This window comes from Lissotriton helveticus, chromosome 12, assembly GCF_964261635.1.
Source record: "Lissotriton helveticus chromosome 12, aLisHel1.1, whole genome shotgun sequence".
Classification (NCBI taxonomy): domain Eukaryota; kingdom Metazoa; phylum Chordata; class Amphibia; order Caudata; family Salamandridae; genus Lissotriton; species Lissotriton helveticus.
Genome location: NC_136073.1, coordinates 279,443,679 through 279,467,935, shown reverse-complemented (window position 1 = coordinate 279,467,935; position 24,257 = coordinate 279,443,679). Strand labels below are relative to the sequence as shown.

The 24,257-nt window shown below is 46.0% G+C and overlaps 1 protein-coding gene across 1 annotated transcript in view; it reads right to left on the bottom strand.

Moving 5' to 3' along the window:
* Positions 1 to 22,240, bottom strand: part of ZNF507 (zinc finger protein 507) — a 137,091-nt gene extending 114,851 nt beyond the window's left edge. The window contains exon 1 of the mRNA XM_078668443.1: positions 22,105 to 22,240. The gene's annotated coding sequence lies outside the window, so the exon portion shown is untranslated. The remainder of the gene's footprint in view (positions 1 to 22,104) is intronic.
* Positions 22,241 to 24,257: the final 2,017 nt, after the last annotated feature.

Genomic DNA, 24,257 nt, shown 5'->3' with positions numbered 1-24,257 from the left:
TTTGGCCCAACTGGGGGTGGTTTTGGTTCCGGGAGCAAAAGACCCTGTGATTTTAAGAGAGGAATGGATGAACAGTATCTGTGTTGAAAAAGAAGAAAATACCTTGAGTGATGTTTTAGAAAAGCATAAGGATGTATTTGAAAATGTAATTGGTTGTGTAAAGGGATTCAGTCATGACATCAAACTAAAAGAAGGTGCTATCCCATGTAAGCACAAGGTAAGATCTGTGCCTTTGTCAGTTAAAAATGAGCTTAGAGAAGTGCTTGAAAAGCTAAAAAGGGAAGGTGTGATTGAAGAAGCAGAAGAATCTGAATGGATTTCTGCTATAGTTGTATCAAAGAAGAAGGTGACAGGGGACATAAGGTTGTGTGTTGACCTGAGGTCACTTAATAAAAATATAGTGATAAACTGTCATCCCTTGCCAAAAATAAAGGACATTCTTCAGTCAACATCTGGATCCAAGTATTTTTCAATTATAGACTTAAAGGCCGCGTACCATCAGGTGTGCTTGTCTGAAAGGTCCAAAAAACTTACAACTTTCATTACGCCATTTGGTGCATTTAGATACATAAGACTCCCTTTCGGTCTAGCGTCTTCTTCAGGAGTTTTCCAAAAACTCATGGATGTATTGTTCGGAAAGATGAAAGGGGTGGAAGCTTTTCAGGACGACATTTTGCTGCACTCCAAAATGGAAGGTGAGCACATACAATTGATTGATAAAGTTCTGAATGTGTTGGAAAACAGAGGCATGACAGTTGCTAAGGACAAATGCAAATTCTTGGCGAAGGAAATTGAATATTTAGGGCATGTCCTGTCTGCAGAAGGTATTTTGCCAAAGGATGATTTGGTTCGTGCGATAAGGGAGGCCCCTGAACCAAGAAATAAAGAGACTCTCAAGTCATTCCTTGGCCTCAGTGAATATTATGCAAAGTTCATCAAGAAATATGCAGAAAAGGTGGAACCGCTCAGGAGACTGCTAAAGAAAAATGTAAAATATGAGTGGGGAATGGAACAAAATGATGCATTTAAGGTTGTCAAAGAGGAAATAGCCAAGGCACCAGCGCTAAAACCTTATGATCCGCAGCTTGAAAATATTGTAACCGTGGATGCTAGTAATGAGGGAATAGGTGCAGTGTTCTGCCAAAGGAAAGGAAATGAAGAAAACACTATCGCATTTATTTCCAGGAAGTTAAATGACACTGAGATTCACTACAGTACTATTGAGCGTGAGACTCTGGCCTGTGTGTGGGCTGTACACAAACTCAAGGATTATCTATGGGGCAAGGATTTCACGCTTGTAACTGATCACAAACCTCTTGTGTACATGATGGACGGCAAGGGGCGAGGCAATGGCAATGCTAGTTCTAGGCTGATCAGGCTTATGTCAAAGCTTCAGGAGTACAATTTTAAAATGGAACACATAAAAGGTGGAAAGAACAGTAGGGCAGATTGTCTATCCAGGTTACCAGTAAATATAAACACTGATGAAGTACTGGAAGACAACGAATGCGTGGTAGCACATATTGATGCAATGGTAATGTGTGAAGGATCCATAAAAGATGAGGAATGGGAAGAGTGTGCTAAGAATGATACTGTTCTGGCCAAAGTGAAGGAGTATGTGCATTCCAATTGGCCACATGTGAGGAATTTACCTAAAGAACTTAAGAATTATCAGCAAGTAAAAGATGAATTAACTCTAGAAAATGGTTTCCTGAAAAGAGGAGAAGTGTTTGTGCCGCCACTAGGACTCAGACAAAAGATAATCCAGATGGCTCATAGAGGGCATCCTGGCACAACAGCCACCAGAAACGTCCTAAGGATGTACTATTGGTGGCCAGGAGTGGACAATGAAGTTAGGAACCTTGTAGATAAGTGTGAGCAATGTTTGAAGTCGGACAAACACTGGAGAATGGAGAAAAATGAGCTGCAGATTGTGCGAATTCCTGATGGACCTTGGGCCAAGGTCGCAATAGATTTTGCTGGACCCTTCAATCTATTACAAGATGATTGCAAATATTTAATAGTTTTGACGGACTACTACACTAAATGGGTGAGTTACAAGTTTGTGAAGGTGATTACAACGGAAGTGGTAGTAAAGTTCCTGGAGAAAGTTTTTGAAAGGGAAGGACAACCTAAAATTATGGTGTCTGATAATGGTTCACAACTTGTATCACGTGTAATGGTGGATTTCTTGGAGAAACGTGGAATAATACAGGAGAAAACACCCCTGTACAGTCCCAAGAGCAATGGTCAAGTTGAGAGAATCAACAGATTTTTCAAAGAAGGAATCCAGATGGCAATTGCTAATGACATGGATGTCAAGGAGTTCATTAAAGAAAAAATAAATGCATATAATAACACTCCCAAGGAAGCAACAGGGTTTACACCATTTTTCCTGATGAGAGGGAGAGTATGCAATAATGTCATGACACCTAAGGTAGGGGAGTGGAAAGCAACAGGTGTTGAAGCAAGACAAGTATGTGAAAATGAACTCAAGGTGAGAGAGAACATAATATGTAAACAAATGAAGAATAAGATTTATTCTGATAAGGTGAATCGAGCTAGAGATAAGATCATAGCACCTGGAGATTGGGTGCTTGTAAGGAAGCCCGGTCTGGTTGCCAAAGGAGAGTCTAAGCTCAGCAAACCAATGAGAGTTGACAGAGCAACTGGAGGAGCCGTACTAGTTGAAGGTGATGGATGGCGCAGCAAAGACGATGTGGTAAGATTGAAACATGGTCAGGAACGGATCATATTGGGAAATGCAGAACCAGAAGAAGGAGGTTTGAATGACAGTGTTCTAGAGTGGGATGAAATGTGTAGTGACCATGATAGGTCATATACCAGTGGTAGGCAAGTAGCATCTGAGATTTCAGAAGAAGGTTTTGCTGGATATTCTTCTGATCCCATGGACACTGTTTTAGTGCGGGACGGTACAAGGAGAGACAATTGTGCTGGAAGCAATGAGAGTGATGTTACGGGCGTGAATGATGAGGGCAGTATAACCAGAAGTCAACTTTCCAGAACGGGCAGGGTAATCAAAATGCCCACCAAGTTTAAAGACTACATTATGGAAAAGTTTTCTGTTTAAATGTTTCATGGAGGAAGGGAGATGTCGTACATGTTAGTCTGTTTACTATGTTTATCACACAGCGTCACACTGTGTCACCATAGCAACTCATTGTGTATATAGGTGACGTCACATGTTCTTGGTGACAGATGACAGCTGACCCTTATTGATGCTAGTTGTATCCCGCTACTGCTGGTCCTTGTTAGTTAATAAACTATCTTATGTACACCACTCTTCTTGTCATCATTGGTGTACGCTACACCAATTTCCTCCGTGGCAAAAGTTGGAACTCCAAAGGCCTCCCTTTAACTTCCGGTCAACAGCTCATTGATTATTGTGGCCTTTGAAACTCCACTCAAGCCCCACTGCACGCTGCTCTGTACGGGGCTGCTTTATGGGTGAAGCGGGGTCGTGTAATCTATCTACTAGGTCGGACATCCTTAACTAGTTAAACATCGAAGCACATGTTCAATTCAGACTGAGCAGTACAACTGTAAAAGTTATGCCGCTGGAGGGAGGGGGGATAGGTAAGTAACACGTGCTTTACGTGAACCTCCACCAATGATGGAAAAGTGCTGATAAAGCCGCATCAGTGGGTCAGTAACTCAAAGCATGGTGCTCCATGTGATGCTTTATCTGCTATACAGGTGTGTGCTATTTAGAAGGGGTTGTGTTTGAGCAAATATCTCTTGTATTTACACTGTAAATGAAATGGCAACTCCCCGTGAGCATATTTGGCTTCACTAATCATGGGAAGAATGGGCAGTGGAAGCTCGAAAAACGAGAGCAGTATCTTATGCTCGAGGGTTGTGCTGGGGCTTGTGGGGCGAGTATCGTGCACCTAGTGCTGCCTTAATGATGACGAGCTCACACTTCCCAAAAAATCAAGTGAATTGGATCCTGCAAGTGTGCTTATTCCATCAAAAGCCGATTCGAAGATCTCGAGGCCTTGTAGGAAATATGCGAGCAGAGCAGAGATGTGGATTGCTTGCAAAGCACTGCTACTGCTCGAAGACTGCTTCAAAGCGCTAAGAAAGCCAACGGAAGGCAAAGGGTCAGACTGGAAGAGAGTTATGGGGGTCAGAAAAGGTGAACTCTGAGCTTTCAGTACAGTAGAGTGTATCACAAGTTCCCACACCTACTGGTCACAATGTTGGAAAGTTAACCGGTGATTTCACCGGAGCAGATATCTGCGAAATACTGTTGTACTACAACTATCCCAGAAAAATCAAGCCATGTCGGTTATGAAAATTATTTTCTTCCAAACACTGCAAATTAGGAGTATTTTTTGCTGCAGCATGACTCCATGAACTATCACATGGAATTTTAAGAAATAGTCTGAAACGCAATGAAGTATTTGTTTCTTAAGCAGAAAGCAATGTATTCTCCAGTCAGTTGATGGGAGGAGATGCGTTTGACTAGATGTCGACCAAGGAACTTGGAGAACAGAGTTTAAACAGTGTCCCCTCTCAACCACACAGTGTAATTCATCAGTCCCCTTAGTGGACGCTAGAAATCAGACAATACTGTTATATGATACTTAAAAAAATGTAACATAACAGACAACGTGCAAAGACCTTTTGATTCGACAGAGCTGTTACAACCCAATAAGGGAATGCACCAGGCAATCTTTTCACAATACAAAAGGCATGACAACCAGTATTAGGGAGTCACAGAAATGTAATGCAGTGAGCTAAAAAGACTGGTTTCATTACGAGAGGACAAATGCGATCTGGGATCACAGGGAGACTATCGTGCACATTAAAAACTACTGAAGGAGGATGTGTGATATAGTCTAGTCAAGAACAGTGGTTCTTAAACTTTTGACTTTTGTGGAACCCCATTTAATCACTTTTTAACCCGGGACCACCAATGAATCATTAGTGGAATCCAGGGACCCTGACTGAAACGGCTCCCAGTGCCATTTAGCAATTCAGTAATATGTTTGCAGTTTACGCTTTCAGATGCTTCATATAGGGCCAACATGTCGCTTTGTGGGCATTGCAGTGCTTTGCACAAACACCTATACTGGAGTAATAATCCTTGTGGGCTTATTCTATATTTGGTAGATTACTTAGGAGACTGTTGAAGACCTAGATACTCTCAACACCTACGCGGTTCCTGTGGAGTTGCCCAAATGTGGCGCAGGATGGAGAAAAATTAAGAAGTGGCAGGAACAGTAAAGTAGTGGCCAGAAGATTAAAGAAGTGGGGTGAGGTAAAGAGCGGATCACTGAATAACAGTAACGTTACAGCCTATACAGGATATTAACTTGATTGCCTGTTCTAACATCCTGAATAGCGGCATTTTCCATTAGCGAATGCACAGTAACATAGCAGGGGTACCTTGGGACCAAGGAAAGTAGGTCCTGATCCGCTGGTTGGGTGGTACGACACAGACATATTTGGGGTTCAATGGCTCCCCTGTACCTACTGCACTATTGATAACAAGATTGCACGCGCAAAGAGGTTGCTGAGACCAGAGTGCACCTCATATCCCACTTTTCCACTACATTATGCATTACACGTGGGTGCGCTAGAGGTTTATGGCCAATAAAACAGGCAGGAAGAACTACATTAAAGATGTGGTATATTTTATAGGTGTGAGGTTCTTCAGCAAGTTTTGCAGGGTTTTTCTTCAGCAAAGTAACTTTAGGGGAAAGGGTATTTCGTTATTTGTTGCACCCCTAAAGCGTTGTGAAGTTGGGTATACATATATAACTCATTTGGCATGTCACCATGTTTTCAATCCTATTCACACTGCTGACAACCATAACACTTCCATAGACTTCAACATCGTAACCTCTTTTCCAACTACATCAACCTCCAAAAAAACGACTAATTCACCTTAATAATATAATCCTCTTAAACAACTAGCTTCACTCTCGTTTTTGAGCCAGCAGGATAATTGGTATGAGTACCCTAAAAAATCATAATAAAGTTAAGAAGGAAAAATCGTTACTGCTTCACACAGCCATTAATTGTGCCCCTAACAGACAGCTGCCACCTCTCAAAGACAAGTGGTGGCGAGTTAGGCATACTGCCCGGTGGAAGGCACAGTTTAAAAGGTTTGCCAAAGCACCTTTCAGGAGAAGAAAGGAGGGAACTTCATAAGGAGTAGATACAATTATACAGGTTTCTTAGATAACACTGTCCCTTTTTTCGGTAGAAACAAAATGTAACAAGAGATTAAAAAAAAAGATTTTTAAAAAAAATAAGTATAACAAGAAAGAGCAGCAAGCTCCAACAGGTACCAAGTTTAAGATAGCCTTAAAATACAAGGTGTTTAATTGTCTCGTTTCGATCTCGCAATACTGAATGGTCAATATGTTTCTTTTTACATTGCCTTATACAATACAAAAATGAAAGCTTCCTAATTATAGCAATGTCATGACGAGTCTATGGAGAAGCTATAAGTGAGAAAAATAAACCCCTGTTGCATCCGGTTGCAAACAAAGTAGGAGGTGAAAGGTAACTCCCGGAATACATTACTGCCGTCAGAGAAATGGAGACCACGTCGTTTTATTTTGGTACAACGCCAACACAATTACAAAGAACATTCACTCTGCCAGTTAAAGATTGATAGCCTCTGAGACAAGAAAGGCAAGAGGCTGGTGAACGTGTCCTTTTACAGTGTCCACTACACCTACAACACAAAACACCAAACGATAAGATTCAAATAGTATTAGGGAACACATATGCAGGAATTAAGAATATTTTTAAAGAAAGTTGGGAGAAACACTGAGAAAACTTTTTTTTTTAATGAATTGCCTAAAACCGAAAACACTAAGGAAAAGCCTGTAGTAGTTTGACTACAGTGTGGGCGGTTTGAGAGCCCTGGTTTCTTTACGCTGACTCTTTGCAGCTAAACTGCACAGTTCGACAGGCAGCAGCTGTTGGAAAGCTTCCAAAGTACGCAGAGGCACAGTTCAGAAGGGTGCCGGGGGCAAAGGATCCAAATATGCACACAGCGCTATTTTAGGCCGCATGTCCAGCAACTGTTGAATGGGCGATAAAAAAATGATACTATTTCAATGCAGAGAAGCAAGAGTATTTCATTTTATGGGCACAAGTGGAGTAGGTGCTGAAAACGATCATCGAGGTAACTTGCCGATGTGTCTTTGAAACGCACTACATCGGTGAGAAGGAGCATAAGACCAACTAATAAAGGTGTAAAAGGCGCTTTATTAGGAAAGGTCTGTAAGCCGTATCACAGTGCATGCACAAGATGCAAACTATAGTACAAAACCAGAACCAATCCCCCAAACCACCCTTAAACCTCCTTGCACTCCCACAAACCCTAACAATCAATGTCAATCATAGCTGGAAGTGTCCCCATCCATTCACCATCATCTGAGACTGTGTCCTTCCTGTTGCCATGCCCTTGATCATCTTCCTTCCATCTAAAGGTGGCCATTACTTTCTTTCCCCTCCTCTTCCCCAACCCCTTTTGAGCTGAATACATCCGACCGGCGACACTCCAGCCCGCTCAGACTCATCCACATCTCTTTTTCCTGCCACTGCCAGCACTAATGCAGCAAACAAACCAACACACAGCCCACCGAACCTAAACTCCAATAAAAGTGACCACAGGATAACAAACGTTTAGGTAAAAGGGCACCCCTCCAGCAACTCCAAGACCACACCAGAGAACCAACACCCACCAAAACCACAAACATCTTTCGAAGGAAAAACACCAACCAAGCTTTTAAAAAGTGGGAAGGGGTGATGGATAACCCTAGAAACCACGCCCTACCCAACAAGATCAAAGGGTCATCAGGACCTAGCATGACCTTAATAAAGCCCTCCAAGCACCTAGGGAACCTATCACCGTCCACGTCAGTTTTGGCTAGCGCCACTTTCCAAAAACCTGGGGGGGAGGGGTCATTTGGATTCGCCTCCTCCCAAGCGTGCCATTAGAAGAACAAAAAAAACACATACCTTCTACATACGTGAGCTGTCCTCAGCAGTGAGAAACCCCTCTGCATTTTCAAACCACTCTGAAATAAGCTCAAGATTTCCCATCAGCGAAGTAGGTTTCCCTTCTTCTGGTTTTAAGTCTAACTTGACCGCATAGCTGTCACCAGAACTTATATTATCAAAAGACAGTGCTGCCAGGAGTACTACAGAGAGGGCCTGTGGGTCCACTCAGATGTTGGTTTATCTGAGTATATATTTTTACTTTGTCAAAAGTTATGTGTTTCCACAGAAAGAGTGCTTCGCCTCCAAACAGCTTTGATCATTTGTTTATGCAGCTGCTTGAACCAGGCTCTTTATCAAGCACAGCTATTGTGCTTGACATGTCAAAGATATGGCACTTTGGTGTATAAAGCTTGCCCTTTAAAGTCAAACAAATGTCAACCCAATGCTATTAATCAACTTCTCCTACATAATTCAATCATTTTTGTATTAGCTATTCCCTTTGAACCAAGTGTGAACCCTTATGTTCAATACAGCAGGGCTTTGTTGGTTATGATGAGAAACAAACAACCACAAGAGTTTAGAAAAAGGGTCCAAGGGATATATGGTTTAAAGACCCACACCTGATCATATCCCCAGCTCCTACTTAGTATATAACACAAGAAACACAGGGGGTCTACCAGCTAAATATTTGAGCTGTACTCTCAAAGCCAAGTCCACTAGATCTCAGAGTATATATGTCACAAAGACAGTGTGTTTGAGAGAAAAGAAAGAAAACAGAGTGAACTATACATGCATAGAAAAGACCGACATCACGGGGTGTTCATAAATGGCTCACCAGTACAAAACAATCCAAATAGGGTTTCCATCAAACAGACTTAATGATCAGTCATATCATTTGGCCAAACCCTTGTGCATGAATGGTTGATCCCTTGATCATAGGGACAAAACCCGCACCTTATCGCCGTTTTGGGATTTGGTCCGCCAACACAAACAGAACGTCCATGATGACTGATCTTTTGATGGTAGAATAAACAAGTGCAACAGAACAAATAGTGAACTTAAAATAGGATGGAATACCTTCCTTCTGACAACTTTATTCTGCGGACAAGGGACACCTCCTAATTAAAAACCAGAACAGTGCAAAGAGGACAGTAACAAATATCTGCCTATAGAAGGGTTATGATGAGAAGCCAATGACAAAGGCTTCTTATAATCTAGATGTGTTTGTTACGAAAAGTGTTTTAATAACATCAGTGGGTCCGACTTATTTACTGCAAAAAGAATATTTTAAAGTCAATAGCCATTTAAGTATTTATTCTATTAAAATCTGCTGCGGTCATAGGGCATTGGCACAGAAACCGCCGGTGGGGGAACGGCCTCGGCCAGTCATAGCAAAAATCCTAAACTTCCACGACAGGGACACCATACTCCGGGAGGCGAGGGCTAAAGAAACTTTGCTGTTCGACAGCCACAGGATCATGATCTTCCCGGACTACACCAGGCAGGTGCAGCAGCAGCGACGCTCTTTTCTGGATGCGAAGGCCAAACTGCGCGGCCTAAAGATCCAATACTCGTTGCTGTATCCAGCCCGCCTTCGAGTGGTTTTCAATTCCAAGACTCACTTCTTCGACTCCCCGGAGGACGTCTTCAAGTGGACGGATGAGACAGTCAGGATTCGACCGAACGCCCAGCCGGGACTGGGCTCTGGGCCATCGCGTGGATCATCGCAGGAGAGGAGCGACTCCGCCGGCAGGGGTAAACGACATCGGAAGTCCCGCTCACGACGGCGTTCCCGGCCCAGAGAGGGACTACTGAATGAGACGCAACCTGACACTGACCAATCGGGGAAAGAAAACTGAACATGGGGTGATTCCATATATCATTACTTCGTCTGGCTCCATTGGTAGAACCTGCGGAGGGCCTTGATCGGAGGCCTGGGTGGAGGAGCAGACGACGAATGGTGCAGTATAACCCGGGTCGTGGTGGGACATGGGGCCTTCAGCTGGGTGGCACCTGACTGCTACGCTCTCCATGAGATCTGGGTGCTTAGTACAATGGGGGTTTGGGGTACTCTTTGTTTGGGCCGCCCGATCCTCCCTTGGCTGGGGGGTGACCCTGAGGGAACGGCTCTGTTAGTTGGGGGGAATAGTTGGGATCCATTGGTATGGTGGGTTTTAGGCGCTCTGTTTTGGGCCTGAAGCTCCCCATGCCGCGACAGGTACTTCAATGTTTTCTGAGGTATAGGGGTGGGGGGTTGGGTTGTTGGGGGCACAGGGTTGGTGGAAAGGATCTGAGTGGGGGATGGATGTTCTGAAAGGGGTGCACGTGTTTTTTGCTGTTTTGGCTGGTATGGTGTGGGTGGCCTGGGTCGGGCCCTGGAGGCCTCAGAGACTTGTTCCTTGTGACTATGGTTGACACCCCCGGGCAGGACCTTACTAATGACTCTATGCGAATATTGAGCTGGAATGTTCGGGGGATGTTGGACAAAATCAAGCGCGGGGCGGTACTGCGGTGGGGTAAAAGGAACGTGGCTGATGTGATGCTCCTCCAAGAAACACACATGTTAGGCACAAAGGTACTGAGTTTGCAGCGATTTGGTTTCCATCAGGTGTTCCATGCCGGGTTTTCCAGGGGCTCGAGAGGGGTAGCTATCCTTATCCATAGACGGCTGTCGTATACTCACGAACGCCACTGGCTAGATCCTCAGGGTCGGTATGTGTTTGTGAAAGGGATGATTGGCTCGGAACCAGTGGTATTTGGCTGTGTCTATGCCCCCCCCCTCTGCAGTGGTCCTTGGCTGAGAAATTGTTTGACCTTTGGGCGGAGATCCCGGACTCCTTGGCTGTGATCGGTGGTGACTGGAATGATGTGGTGGATGTAAGCCTGGACAGGCGGGGCCGCGGCTGCGGCCTCCTCTACGCGGCTGAAGGCAATGATTGATGGGCTAGGCGGATGCCTGGAGACACTTGCATGCCAGGGCGCGTGAGTATACGTATGTGTCAGCCGTACACGGCTCCTTCTCACGACTGGATTGTGTGTTTGTGCCGGGGGCCTTCCTTGACAGGGTGAAATGGGCTGCGATTCAGCCCAGGGGGCTGTCTGATCACTCCCCTGTTACGGTACAGATCGACTTGCGCAAGCCACGACGGCCCTTTAGGTGGAGGATGTCCTCGTGGCACCTGCAGCGAGCTGACTACACACAACATATGCGCAGTGCGATAGCCCACTACTGGCAGGAGAATCTGGCGGAAGGGATTGACGCGGTGATTGTGTGGGAAGCCATGAAACCTACTATAAGAAGCCTTGACATTGCATGGTGTGCGGCTGCCCGTCGCACTCGGCAGGAGACCATTGTTGCTGCTGCTGAGCGGGTGGAGGTGCTGGAGGGACGATGTCGGGGAGAGAGGGATGATCTAACGCTACGCTTGCTTCTGCAGGCACAGCACTCCTACGCCTCGGTGTTACTGGATGAAGCTCGTCAAGCGTGGCTGGCCACGCGGAGCAGGGTCTACCAATGGGGAGATAAATCCTGCACTATGCTCCATAGGCTATGCCAACACACACTACACCCAATCACCCTGCCAGGTCTCATGGACGGGGAGGGTACCGCGATAACTGACCCTGCGACCTTGGCGGCGAGCTTTGCGCGATATTATGCCGAGCAGTATGCTCCTCGGGAGTACCTCCAGCCAGAGGCGATTGCTGGGTTCCTCGCGGAGATTCCCCCTCGGGCAGTCTCGGATGCGGTGAGGGAAGCCCTGGACCTCCCCTTGACAGCGGAGGAACTGGGGGATGCGCTAGGCCAGCTCAATGTGGGCAAAGCACCGGGACCGAGTGGGTTCCCCAGTGAATTCTATAGAAAGTTCCACTTGCAGCTTGGGCCACACTATCGGCGGGCGTTGGAATTAGCGCGGGAGCGGGGTAGCCTACCGTCGGACTGGCGTCAGGCCGAAATTGTGGTGTTCCAGAAACCGGGTAGGCCCCCCGACCGACACGAGTCCTATCGTCCCATATCCCTGATCAACTTCGAGGCTAAATTGCTAGCCAAGGCTTTGGCAAACCGTCTGCTCCCATATATTGCAGATCTGGTTCACCCGGATCAGGCAGGCTTTATGCCGCACCGGGCGACGCGACAACATTAGGCGCGAACAGGCGGCGGTAGATGCTGTGGGGGCGACCGGGGATCGGGCGGCGTTGTTGCTAGCAGACATCGACAGGGCGTTTGACTCGGTCAGTTGGACATACCTCTTTGCCCTTCTGCCGCTCCTCAACTTGGGACCGGTGTTCATCTCCTACGTGAGGCTGCTGTACACAGATGTCACTGCCTCGGTGCGTATCTCTGGCGCGATTTCGGAGAGGTTCCCGATTGCCAGGGGAACCCGACAGGGATGCCCCCTCTCCCCTTACCTCTTCGCCCTGGCCATGGAGCCGTTGGCCACACGGGTACGTCTTGATGAACAGTATCGTGGCTTTGTGTGGGGAGCAGACCTCACAGATCGAATCGCTTTGTATGCGGATGATGTCCTTTTCTTTATGACTGACCTTCACCGCTCTGGCCCTCGCATACTGGACATGATGCAAGTGTTTGGCGAGGTTTCGGGACTCTTTCTTAACCCACGCAAATCGACCCTCTGGGTGCTGGGCGACGAACCGGAGACGTGCCCCTGGGCTTCGGCTCTACAGGTGGCGGTCGGTGGTCTAAAGTACCTGGGTGTCTTCCTGTCGGTGTCTGCCATGGTCGCATGGGAGCGTAACATACAGCCGGTGTGGGATAAAGTCCAGTCGGACGTCAAAACCTGGTCTCGCATGCCCCTTAATATATATGGCAGATCAGCCATCTTCAAGATGGTCGCCCTGCCACGGCTCCTCTATCAATTACAGAACCACCCGTATAGGATGGACCCGCAGTGGTTCCGTCGCGTGAACTCGACGCTTGGCCGGTTTCTGTGGGCCGGGGGTGCCTCTAGAGTGGCACTGCGGACCTGCTTTCTGTCCACATACTGTGGGGGCCTGGCTTCCCCTGACCTCCTGTCCTACTACCAGGCCGCTCACCTGCTGGTTTTGAATGAGTGGTGGTATGGCGACCACAGCGACCCGGCTTATGCGCTGGAACACTTTTTGATGGGCGGTGCCACTCTACACACGTTATTGTACTCGGCCGGGCGGCGGAGGAGGATGCCGCGGGTCACTCAGGTGGTCTTTGTGATCTGGAGGCAGGTGCTGCGCCGTATGGGTTGGTGGGGCAGACTGACAGCCGAAACTCCGCTGTGGAATAACGGTCGGCTTCCGGCACTGGCCTCCTTATCGGGGTTTGGTGGCTGGGACGCCATCGGGATTTCCTCCCTTGGCCATGTCCTCACAGGGACTACCCTTAAATCCTTTCAGGATCTCAGCTCTGAATTCGACATGCCCAAGACCCAATTTTTCAAATATCTCCAATTCCGCCATGCACTCGCGCCGAGTCTGGTGGGGCTGGACCAGCTTCCCGAATTCAGCCCTGTGGAGGCCAAGATCTTCATGGGGGATCTGGGAGATAAGAAAGTTTCTAAAATTTATCAGACGCTGGTTATTCACTGCTCTTCTTCTCTCCTGTCACTGAAGGCCTCCTGGGAGACGGATATTGGCCCGTTGGATGAGGATGACTGGGGGGAGGCCCTTGAATCCCCCCGCGGGGCTGCTATTGCGGTGCGACTCAGATTCATACAGTTTAAATACCTACATAGAGCATACTATACCAGGGAGAGACTGTGGAGGGCAGGCCTCATTGCCGCTCCGGAATGCTTGCGCTGTGGTACTGAACGGGGAACGCTGTTGCACACGGTGTGGTCTTGTGTGGGTCTGACCCGATTTTGGAGTGGGGTGTGGAATTGTCTGTCGGAAGTGTTGGGGTGGGATCTCCCCCGTACACCCAGGCTGGCCCTCCTTCATGTCCTGGAGAATGTTGGTGGTAACATTTATAAACGCCATCTACTGTTCCTGGGTTTGGTGGTAGCAAAGCGAGATCTGGCGAGAGCTTGGAAGAGTGACCGTGCCCCCCCACTTACCGCCTGGAAGGCGGGCTTAGACTTTCTTATGGGATTGGAACTGCCGGTGTTTGAAGCCATGGGGTGCCCCCGGAAACATTATAAGATCTGGAAGCGGTGGGTGGAATACAGGGGACTGACTCTGGAACCCCCAGCTGATACGGAGGATGTGCCGCCTCTGGAAGGGGACCTTGGGCCCTAGGCCGATACCAGATACCTACTTTGCCTTACCTGTATATTTGGTGACCTGTGAACACGTGCACGGGGTTAGGGTGGGATAAGGGGTGGGTAGATGGGGACGGGAGTTGGGGTGTGTTCTTGGGGGTGGATGGGACGTGGGACGGGGAGGGGGTAATTTCACTTTTAGGCTCTCTGTGCATCCTGCTATATGTTTACTGTGGACGGTATCCTCCTGTTTGTGGAGAACTGTACCTATGCTCTGCCTAACATTTCAATAAAGACGGTTGTGAAAAAAAAAAAATCTGCTGCAGTATTTTGTTACATGGAATTTCACAGTTTGCCGTACTAGTCAAGGGTTTTAGTGGTACTTATCCCCTCTAACAAGCCATGGGGGTACAAGATTGGTAGCATGATCATCACTGTTAGGCCGGGTTAGGAGAACTAGCATTTTGCATTGCTAACGGCTAATGTTGTGACCTTATGTCTAATGGTTGGTTTGTTGGTTAGCTTACCCTAAATAGAGTATGCCTGAGTTGGTTATGGTGTGAATCCAATGACGAAGGGTACAGGCCTGTATGGTTTACTGGTAAAAGTTATGCCAGAAGTCTAATTCTTTATTATAAAATGTTATGACAAAAGCAGTAAGCTTGGCTTATTTACTGGGAAAAGTATTTGTTAACACTAATAGGCCTTTAACAGTGGAATGCTATCCTGCTCTGTTACAGGCTGCAGACAGGTATTTTGCAACAAGAAATCTCACAGATTACCATAATTGACAAGGGTTTGGTGTTCATCGTTCCCTATGACAAATCATGTGGGTAGAAGATATTCATTGTGATAATCCTTGTTAGAACATTTTTAATAGTGACAGTATAGTGTTTTTGTCAACTATAATTGTATACGTATTTGTAATTTTATAACAGTACGTATGATGGTTGGTGGCTTAGGAGTAGTTCAGCATGCTTCTGTTGGGTTTGGTCGCAAGCCAATGGTTGGTCAAAGCTGTATTTTATAGGGCTTTGACAACAAAAACTGTTTACATATTTTTTATTTTATTACTGTGTACTTTACGGCTGTACTCCGGGAAGTCTTAACCTCAATGCAGTAGAATATAGTAGTTTATAATAAAGACTATACACCTGACCTAGTTCATTGAGAAAAGGTATGCCAGACGCCATCGTTCTCTGTGGTTTTTTCCCTTTTTTTTTTTAATAGAGTATTAAGCCAATAAGCCAAATGTATTTATTCTGAAACACATATGTTAACCCCAATAAACCTTAAAGAGTGGTATGTTATTGGAACACGTTAAGCCTGCAGATAGGTATTTTGTACAAGAAACCTCGCAGATTACATTTGTAGGAAAGATTGCACTGTAATAATTCTTTCTAGAATCTCGTCAGAAGGTCTGATGGGCTTACTAGTCTGGGAGAGACAGACAGATCGAAACTGTCGCTCGCAGGGCAATAGAGCCAACTGCTTAAGTCCTCTGCTTGCATCCATGATAACATTCAAAACAGGGTAGTGGGTCATTCCTATGAGAGATAGCATTTTTCTAATTACATGCACATCCATTTAAGTGTCCTTCAGTGACAGGGCTGGTGGGCCAGTTATTCAGTTTTCCATTATTTCCTCTCATTCCTTTCCTTCTTTTTAATTTCACTATTTTAGAACGTACTACAGCTCCACAGACAGTGTTAACAGGCTGTTTCCTTGCGGCATTCCATTAGGCAACATCTCTAAACCAGGATGGTATTATCCACAGTTTCACTGTTCTACTACTGCAAGATAGTCAACACCTTTGTCCTATATGTGGAGGCCATGCTGAAACTTCAGAACTACTAAACACCATGCACAATACCACTGCAAGACGGCCACCTGCTGCTATGTTTAATAGTATTTGTTATTGCCTGCTCAGGTGGCCACCTGCTTTTGTTTTCTACTTTTATTCATCTTGCAAATGTTGTTGAGTTTGTGTGTGTGTATTGTGGTTGTATAAGTGGATGAATGCAAGAAATAGTGGGTAGATAAATCGATGCATGAGTGTCAAATGAGTGACAGAGTGCATGTATGAAGACTTACTGAATGCCTAAAACAATCTCTGACTGGGGACATATTTTCATTTAACCCGTTTGTTGCTTTAAACGTTCTGCGCCAGTGCTGAACGTTCGAAGAAACGGGTGCGGCCGCATCGGCCAACGGACGTGCGCAGCACTGGCATGGTAGTGCTCGCGACGACCGTTGGCAGACGGCAGCACTAAAGGGGTTAAAAGCCAGACCTATTTGCATTGACGGGCCTGTTTTGTTTTTGTTTCGTTTCCAGCCTACATCCCCAAAATACGATTTTTCAAATGAAAGACGGCAGTAGGAAATCAGTTGATGCATGGCACCAGACATTTGTAGCACTAGCTGTGCCAAAGCAGAGTACATTTCCAACGACTTAAATGTGTCTGTCATATTACTTCACAGGCGTGAAAGACAATAACAAACAAGCCACGGAAATGTCTGACCTCGGGCATCCCAATGGGTTACAATTACCAAAAATAGCAAAAATATTTCCCTAACGTTTTTTATAATGTAAAATAAGAGCTGAAAACAGTATTACTATACAGACTATTTATTATTGGATAATACTTTTTTTAACATATAAAGACTGTGGGCTCATCTGGAAAAGGGCTGCTGCTTCCTTAAAAGGCTTATACTTCATCCAGATGATGTAATAGTGTGTATTAATGCAAAGCTAATCTATGATAGGGATTCAAAAATATGTCAGAGCATCATTTATAGTTTCCCATATGACTGATAGCACTATGCATGTATTATTTTCACATTTCTATCTACTTTACCAAAACATTACTTTATGTATTGTAGGATGAACCCCTACTGTAAGGCTGCCTCTTGCTTTCGAGATCGAGCGAAGGACAACATAGTGAAAAATATCAAACGCCAATGTTCAACCCCAAGCAAGCAACTTACATTGCTAATGTGTCCAATAAGAAACGCAAAAGCCACTGAGGTGGAATAAAACGGTAAGTCATCCCCAAGTGAGCAACTTATATTGATATTGTGTCCAATAAATGCAAAAGCCACTGAGGTGGAATAAAACGGTGAGAATAAAATGTGTGCTACCGTATTCAACTCAATTATTTGGATAAATACGATATCCCCGAACAAGGTCCGTGTTTTCGTTAAGAAATATCTGGCAGTTCACACATGGGTGTGTAATAAGTCACACGGAAGGATAGATAACTCCGCAGGGCAGAGCTGGGAGAACAGAACAAAGTATTGGGTCGACTTAAATGGGAGGGGTCAAAATCAGCTTTATTTGATTTTCACACAAAAAAAGCATACAATGTAAAATACATAATAATAATACGACAGTCATCAATAAGTACTAAATTTGGAAGTCCACACCTTGTACCGAAGTAGAATTGGCTGAATTTTAAACAGGTCAGATAGAAACACAACCGCCAAATTCAGAATGACATACAATTGTGGAACAGCTTTTAGGAGTCGACAAAAGGTTAAGAAGTGCTTTCTCAGCCGTCTGAAGGTGATTAACATTAGAATAGCCCCAAATGCCAGCCCCGTAGAGAGCAACAGAGACAGGTTTAGCATAAGAAATAGTAAACATCTCCCTCATAGGTTTGTTGCCTAATTTAGTGGCGAAATTTAAAAGAGCGGTTACATATTTGCTAAAATGTGACTTCCTGTTATTCACAGCTGTGCACCATGTGCGGGGTTCGTCGAATAAAATACCCAGGTAGGAAAATGTGGGGGTAAAAATTAACTTAGTATTGCGGGGCATGAAATTCCGGCACTTCCTCGCTTTTCTCCCACACTTCATGACAAAGGTTTTGCTTTCAATGATGACCAAACCAAGCTCGGGCATGTAGTTGATCAAACAGGTGAATAGTCTCTGTAAGCCCAAGGGAGTACGTGACATGACAACAGCATTGACCTTGTAAAGCAGGCAAGGGTTAGGTCTATGGCCAATTATGGGGAGATCTTTACAGTTGTTGCTTAATATGGAGCCTAAGCTAATATTTTACAGGGTAAACAAAAGAGGCACCAAGATGCAGCCCTCTCTAACCCCTCTTTCAAGCTTGAAATCACCAGTACATTCACCCCTACAGTCAAAGCAGACACTTGCCTTTCCCCTGGACAAATGTCTCTAATAAGGGCAATTATCAATGTCTCTCAGATAAAACTGACCATAGTTGGCTATGAAGAGCACAGTAAAATGCACGCAAAAAGTCACCAAAAGCTAGATACAGCTCGCTTTTTTTCATTACAGTATATTTGCCAGTATCAAGTTGAGAATAAGCCCCTATTCTATTGCACCCATCCCTTTACAAAAAAACGTACTGGAGGTCTGAAAGGATTTTGGAAGCTTCAACCCATTCTTTAAGTTGATTCAGTACAGTTTTCCCTGTAACTTTCAACAGTGAATAAAGTAGGGATATGGGGAGGTAACAGGCAGGGTTAGAACGATTACCTTTCTGGAAGATAGGATAGATTACAGACTGACCAGAAATCCAGAATACTAGAACGGCAACAGGCCCCTAAACGTCTTGTCAAAATTGGACCCCACAGAGATAAATTGGCCTTAAACAAATGAAAGGGAACACCATCGGGACCAGGGGCTTTACCGCCCTTGCTACCCATTACTGCTGTGGTGATTTCATTAGGGGAAAAGATAGATTACTAAAGCCAAAAGGTATCACTGGATTTTAACCCTGAACATGCGTGCTAGAGATAGATTAAATCTCACAGAAGTGGGCAACCCAGTCAGACGTATTAACCACATCGATGCTCGATGAGTTCCAGCCCTGTGCTGGAATATGCAAAAACCCATTATTCATGACGAGCTGGGCTCGTCATGAGCGTGCTGGGAGGCTACTGCATGACGAGCCCAGCTCGTCATGAGTGTGGAAGGGGTTAATGGCCAACCCTAATCTCCGAGAGCTTTTATCCTTTAATGAGGGGCCATTAATTACACTGAAAAAAATATGTCCTTGGCCAGACTGGATTCAATCAAGGTTTCCCACACCAATTTCTTTAACTCCTTTTCTTGTCTTCAGCGCTAACCTACAGCTACTTACTTACGCAAGGCAGCACCAAGACTTACGGAGAGCTTTCATTAGGAACTTGTGGGCTATCGTACAATACTGAATCAACATGGTGTAGAGGAGTTGGACTGGGACGTAATTTTATTTAACGCTTGTTTAATCCCACTGGAGATTTTAATAAAAGCCATCTAAACCTCCTCATCATTGGTTGAGTCATTTAAACAGATGTCAAAGGCAACCCTGTGAATGGAGATCAATTTCTCAAGGAGAGTATCCGGACTGAACCCCCCAACCAATGCAACGAGGGGCTGCATCGGGTGGATAACAAAGCGTTATCAAGAGGGGACACAACAAGGATTACTTTTTAAACCCCACACTGGTTTGACTTTTAAGCTTTGGGGAACATGATCATTTATAAAAAAAGAGTGGGTGGTAAAGTCACATAATTTTTTAAGGTTATGTGATGCAAGAATATAGTCTCATCAGGAGGGACGGAAATAGTGAAGCTTTCTTTTGTTTATCTTAGAATTGTAAGCAGCTCTTCTACAGTGTGGTGGTGCACACTAGACATTAATTGGTATGTCATTTATGTACAGTTATAACCATTAGTTTTTATTTATTTGAGGCGCAATTTTCTGGAGGTCATGCCTGTTGGTGTGTTGGTGACATGCACAGGTGGTTGGGTTCAAACCGCCTAAAGAAATTCTGTCAATGTTGTTGTTGCATAGAGACACTTAACTCACTGGTGGTGAAGGTAGCATTAACCCCTTTCTTGTTGAAAACCAGCTTTTTCGCTTGTAAATAACAATGTATACCATATGATTTGTGCATCTTATGAACACGCTTCCTTTTTCGAAAGACAACCCCTGACTAAGGGACAGAGAGTCCCGAAAAGCATTGGGTTAAAATCAATTTGGGATTGTTTATGTTCAGTCATGAATACTTGTGTACTCATATTTTGATTTAATCATACTCATTGTCAGAACTGTTATTAAGATATCATGATGAAAATGTGTTGATTGTTTTTGTAAAATTGGAAATTAAATAGGTTTGTGAAACATAAAAATTGTTGCAAATTGTTGGTGCATGTTGGAGTCCTAGCTGCCAGCTCGGGGCACTTTCATTAATGATAGTATTGTGGCCATGACCATTAAAAGTAGGATGAAATGGGACTGAAGAAATACACAATTCGTAGGCAAGGGCAAACTTGAACAATAATTCTGTTGGTGTCATTCCATGCATGCTGTGACTAAACTGGATTTGGTCTTTGTCATTAGTGTCCACCCTGCCACAAACCCTTTAAAGGGGGGGTGGGGGTGCATAAATTAGGGTTAAAATCATCTCCTCACATAAAAGCCTTTCCTTCCCCTTCAATACAAGGGAAACTATCCAAATCGTGCTCCATCTGGGTTAGCACAGTAGTGACATCAGATGGCAAGGCATTACTGTACAAATTAACAATTATAAAGTGACAGTTGTGCAAAATGTTACAAACAATAATCAAATATTAAAGTGAGTTAGACTCGATCTTAAACGTAGGGTAAGGCACCGTTTTCGTAATAAAGACAGCAAACCCACCATTAGAGCTGTCAGCATTAGCTGGAACAGTGGATTGGTAAAACGTTTTCAAACCATTAATGTGAATAGGGTTAATGGCCCAAGTCTGCTGGAACAAGAGAAAATGAAATTCCTTAAGAAACTCAACCCAAGAAATAAGCGACAAATTGGAACGTAGAATTGCCACGTTCCAGAATAAAAACTTGCAGAATCGAAAAAGTCACTGGTTAATAGGCAAGGGCCATAGATTGGTCTGACACGCCACACTGGGCAGAGAAGTAAGAAAGCAGCAGAATCAGGCACAGCCAAAGAACTCGTCATCATAGAGGAAAGTGACCCGGGGCGTGTAGACATAGAATCAACCAGAGATTAAGACTTCACCTTAATGGTTGCCTGTCAATCATGATCATTCAACTCCACCAATGGGAGGGCATGAAGTGGATCCCAGAAGCTCGCTTGAGGAGGCAATACAAGCCCCTACACCGCTCTGAGCGGACAAGAAGCGTGTAGTGCCAGAACCCTACAGAAGGCTGCTATTGCGTCCAGCACAAAGTGAAAGAGGGTGGGGGCGTACTTGCCCGAGTGGGAGGCGGCATGATAGTGACTGGGGGAATAAGAACAAGAGCAGCAAGGTGTGCAGACGTGGCTTAAAGACAAGACGAAGCGGGGATACAAAGCACACCCGCCGGTGACTTGAGTATGGGAGAAACAGCCGGGTCCACGCAGGCAGGAAAGGTTGAGTAGATGGAGGTTTATTAGTACGGTAGTCAGGGCAGCACACGACACTCCCTCGCAGCTGCTCCAACGACAACTGCTGGACCCGCCACGAGGGACCCTCCATGCCACGTTCCACAGGAGTTCAATAAAGGAACAAAGTACCCGTAATGTAAACATAAAGTAAACCGAACACTAACATACTTTGAGACCAGGTGGATAGAAGCGGAGTCAAGTACGAGGACGGCAGAATCCCCGTGTGGCCATGCGGTGGCAAGTGGTGACTGCATATGGGCTCAAATATACAGGCTAGTTGGAGTACAGGATGGTCTGTGTGGAATGCCTGCATACAGGACACACACGGGTTTGGTACAGTGGCTGTCACTGTAAGGGGAGACAGTTCAAAACAGACAGCTAGGTATTTAGTTTCCACACACGTTAGTTGACTGTACTGCACACACGGTGTGACAAAATAAAAAATCAACGCAAAGATTGGAGCGGAAATGCCCCAAACCACCGTAGTCGCTGATTTTTTGCCTCCTCCCCTCGGGAAAAAATACCCCCGGTACCTGCGACTCCGGTGCAGGGGATTCACGCTCCTTCTGCAACAGCGGTGACTCCACACAGCCAAGATGGCGGCGCTGGAGAGTGGTCACGTGACCCGTCGGCAGATCACGTGACCGCCGTGGGACCAGTGGCTGGGAACCTCAGCGAAGGTGTGTACGTGGAGCACCGCTGAGGGGCTTGGCGTGGGCAGGGTGCCCGCTGGGGGCTCGCTCCTGGGAACCAAGACTCAGAGGAAGGTGGGAGGGGCACTAAGGAGAATAATTGTCTTCGGCACCTTTCAGGAGATCTCTTATGCTGTGCTGCTGCCGGAGACGTCCTCTCACTGAAACCCGAAGATTGGACTCTGCGCCCGTACAATTTGTATTTCACCTGCCTCCAGAAGTGGCTACCGGTGCATCATCTTAATCTACAGCCCAACACACGACAGGAGCGAATAAGGCTTACAGCGAGTCCTTGCTGTAGTCCTATGAAACTGAGGCGAAAATAATTCCCTTCGCCCTGTTGCTGGCATTTTTATTCTTTCAGTATTTATAGAGCGCGAACTCGATCCGTATTTATTTATTTATGCGTTTTTATATAGCGTGAAGTTTACTCGGAGGTGTCAGAGCGCTTTACAATAGAACCAGTTACATTACATAAGGACTTCAGAGTACATAAAAGATACGAAACAGATAAACACTAAACTCACATAAGAATGGTAGTATGTACACGTCTGCTACACATACTAGTGGTTAGAGTTGCATATGTACAAGTTGTAAATTCACTCAAGATTACATTTTATGAAAAATTGAAGCAATAATGGTGGGACAAATACATATTACATATTTACAGAGCATGATCTTCTCGCCATTACTGTTTTTTTTGTAATGCTTGTCCAGCCAGCCCTTCCATCAGGGTGCTGTTGCACTCACGGGTGGTGATCTAGGGCCTAGAGGGCTCCCCGAGCTGGTGATAGCCGTTGTTGTGCCGTGACCTTGGGGGGCAACAGGGGTGCCGTGATGATTGCGCGGGGGCAGGAGCGCGGCGCGGCAATACTGAGGAACACACACACCGCTCTGGGTCGGAAGTGACGACCCCCAGCGGTCGGCCTCCATTTATTAGATCCCCGCAACCCACGCCTGGCCTGCGGATGTGGTGGGCAACGAGAGCGGCCACTAGACGGCTAACTATTACATCTCTATCCAAATCAGTCTTTGAAAAGCAAGTGTTCAAACATTTCAATAAAAACAAACATGCTCAGTCTCTGTACTTGTGTGGACTGCAAACTGTGACGTCCGGCCATCCTCAGCAAGCAAAGTCCCCCAGCCTCTGGCTCAGGCGGGGGTTCGGCCTCAGGCTGTACCTTTGGGGCCGTCCCCGCAGCTCTGTGTCCTCCGAGCCTCGGTTCTCGGGTTGAGAGCCAGGCTGAGGGGCGAGGGTCGTCATCTCGTCCCTCTCTCTCCGCTGCTCGTTGCCTTGGTTCACTGCTCTCTGACGCGGGACCGGTGGTTGGCCTTGGCTGATACTCGGAGGCCCTCTCGGTGTATTTTGCTGGGACCTTGAACCATGAGATTTTCCGGGACACTTCTTCTCCTCCCCTTCGTGCAGTTATCATGGTTCCCCGGCTTGCGGCGACTGTCCAGGTACCTAGCTCATAATTTGTCCGGAACTTTCCTCCTGGACGGCGGTCTCGGATAAGGACGTTGGCCCCGGCACGGAGTGATCTTGGGGTTGCGTGGCGACGGACGCTGACTTGTCGGTTATTGTGGGTCCTTTGCTTTTGCACTTCTGCTTCCAACAGCGGTGGGGCCCACCCTGGGCAAGTAGGAGGCAAGTCCCTTCTCGGTCCTTGGAGCATGAGTGCCGATGGGTTCCTCTGGGTCGTGCAGTGGGGTGTGCTCCTGTATTCTCTCAGGAACTCATGGAGTCTTTGTTCTGGGTCTGCCTGCTCGACAGCTGCGATCCGGAAGATCTTGTTCAAGGTGCGCATGAAGCGATCAACATCCCCGTTGGCCTGGGGCCACTGAGGGGTGATGCGTCTGTGGTGGATCCCTCGCAGTTTTAGGAATGTAGCGAACTTCGCCCCTTGGAATTGTAATCGTAATTGCATTTATATAGCGCTTACTACTCCTGACGAGGCGTCTAATCGCTTTTTCGGCGAGTAGCACGCTACTCC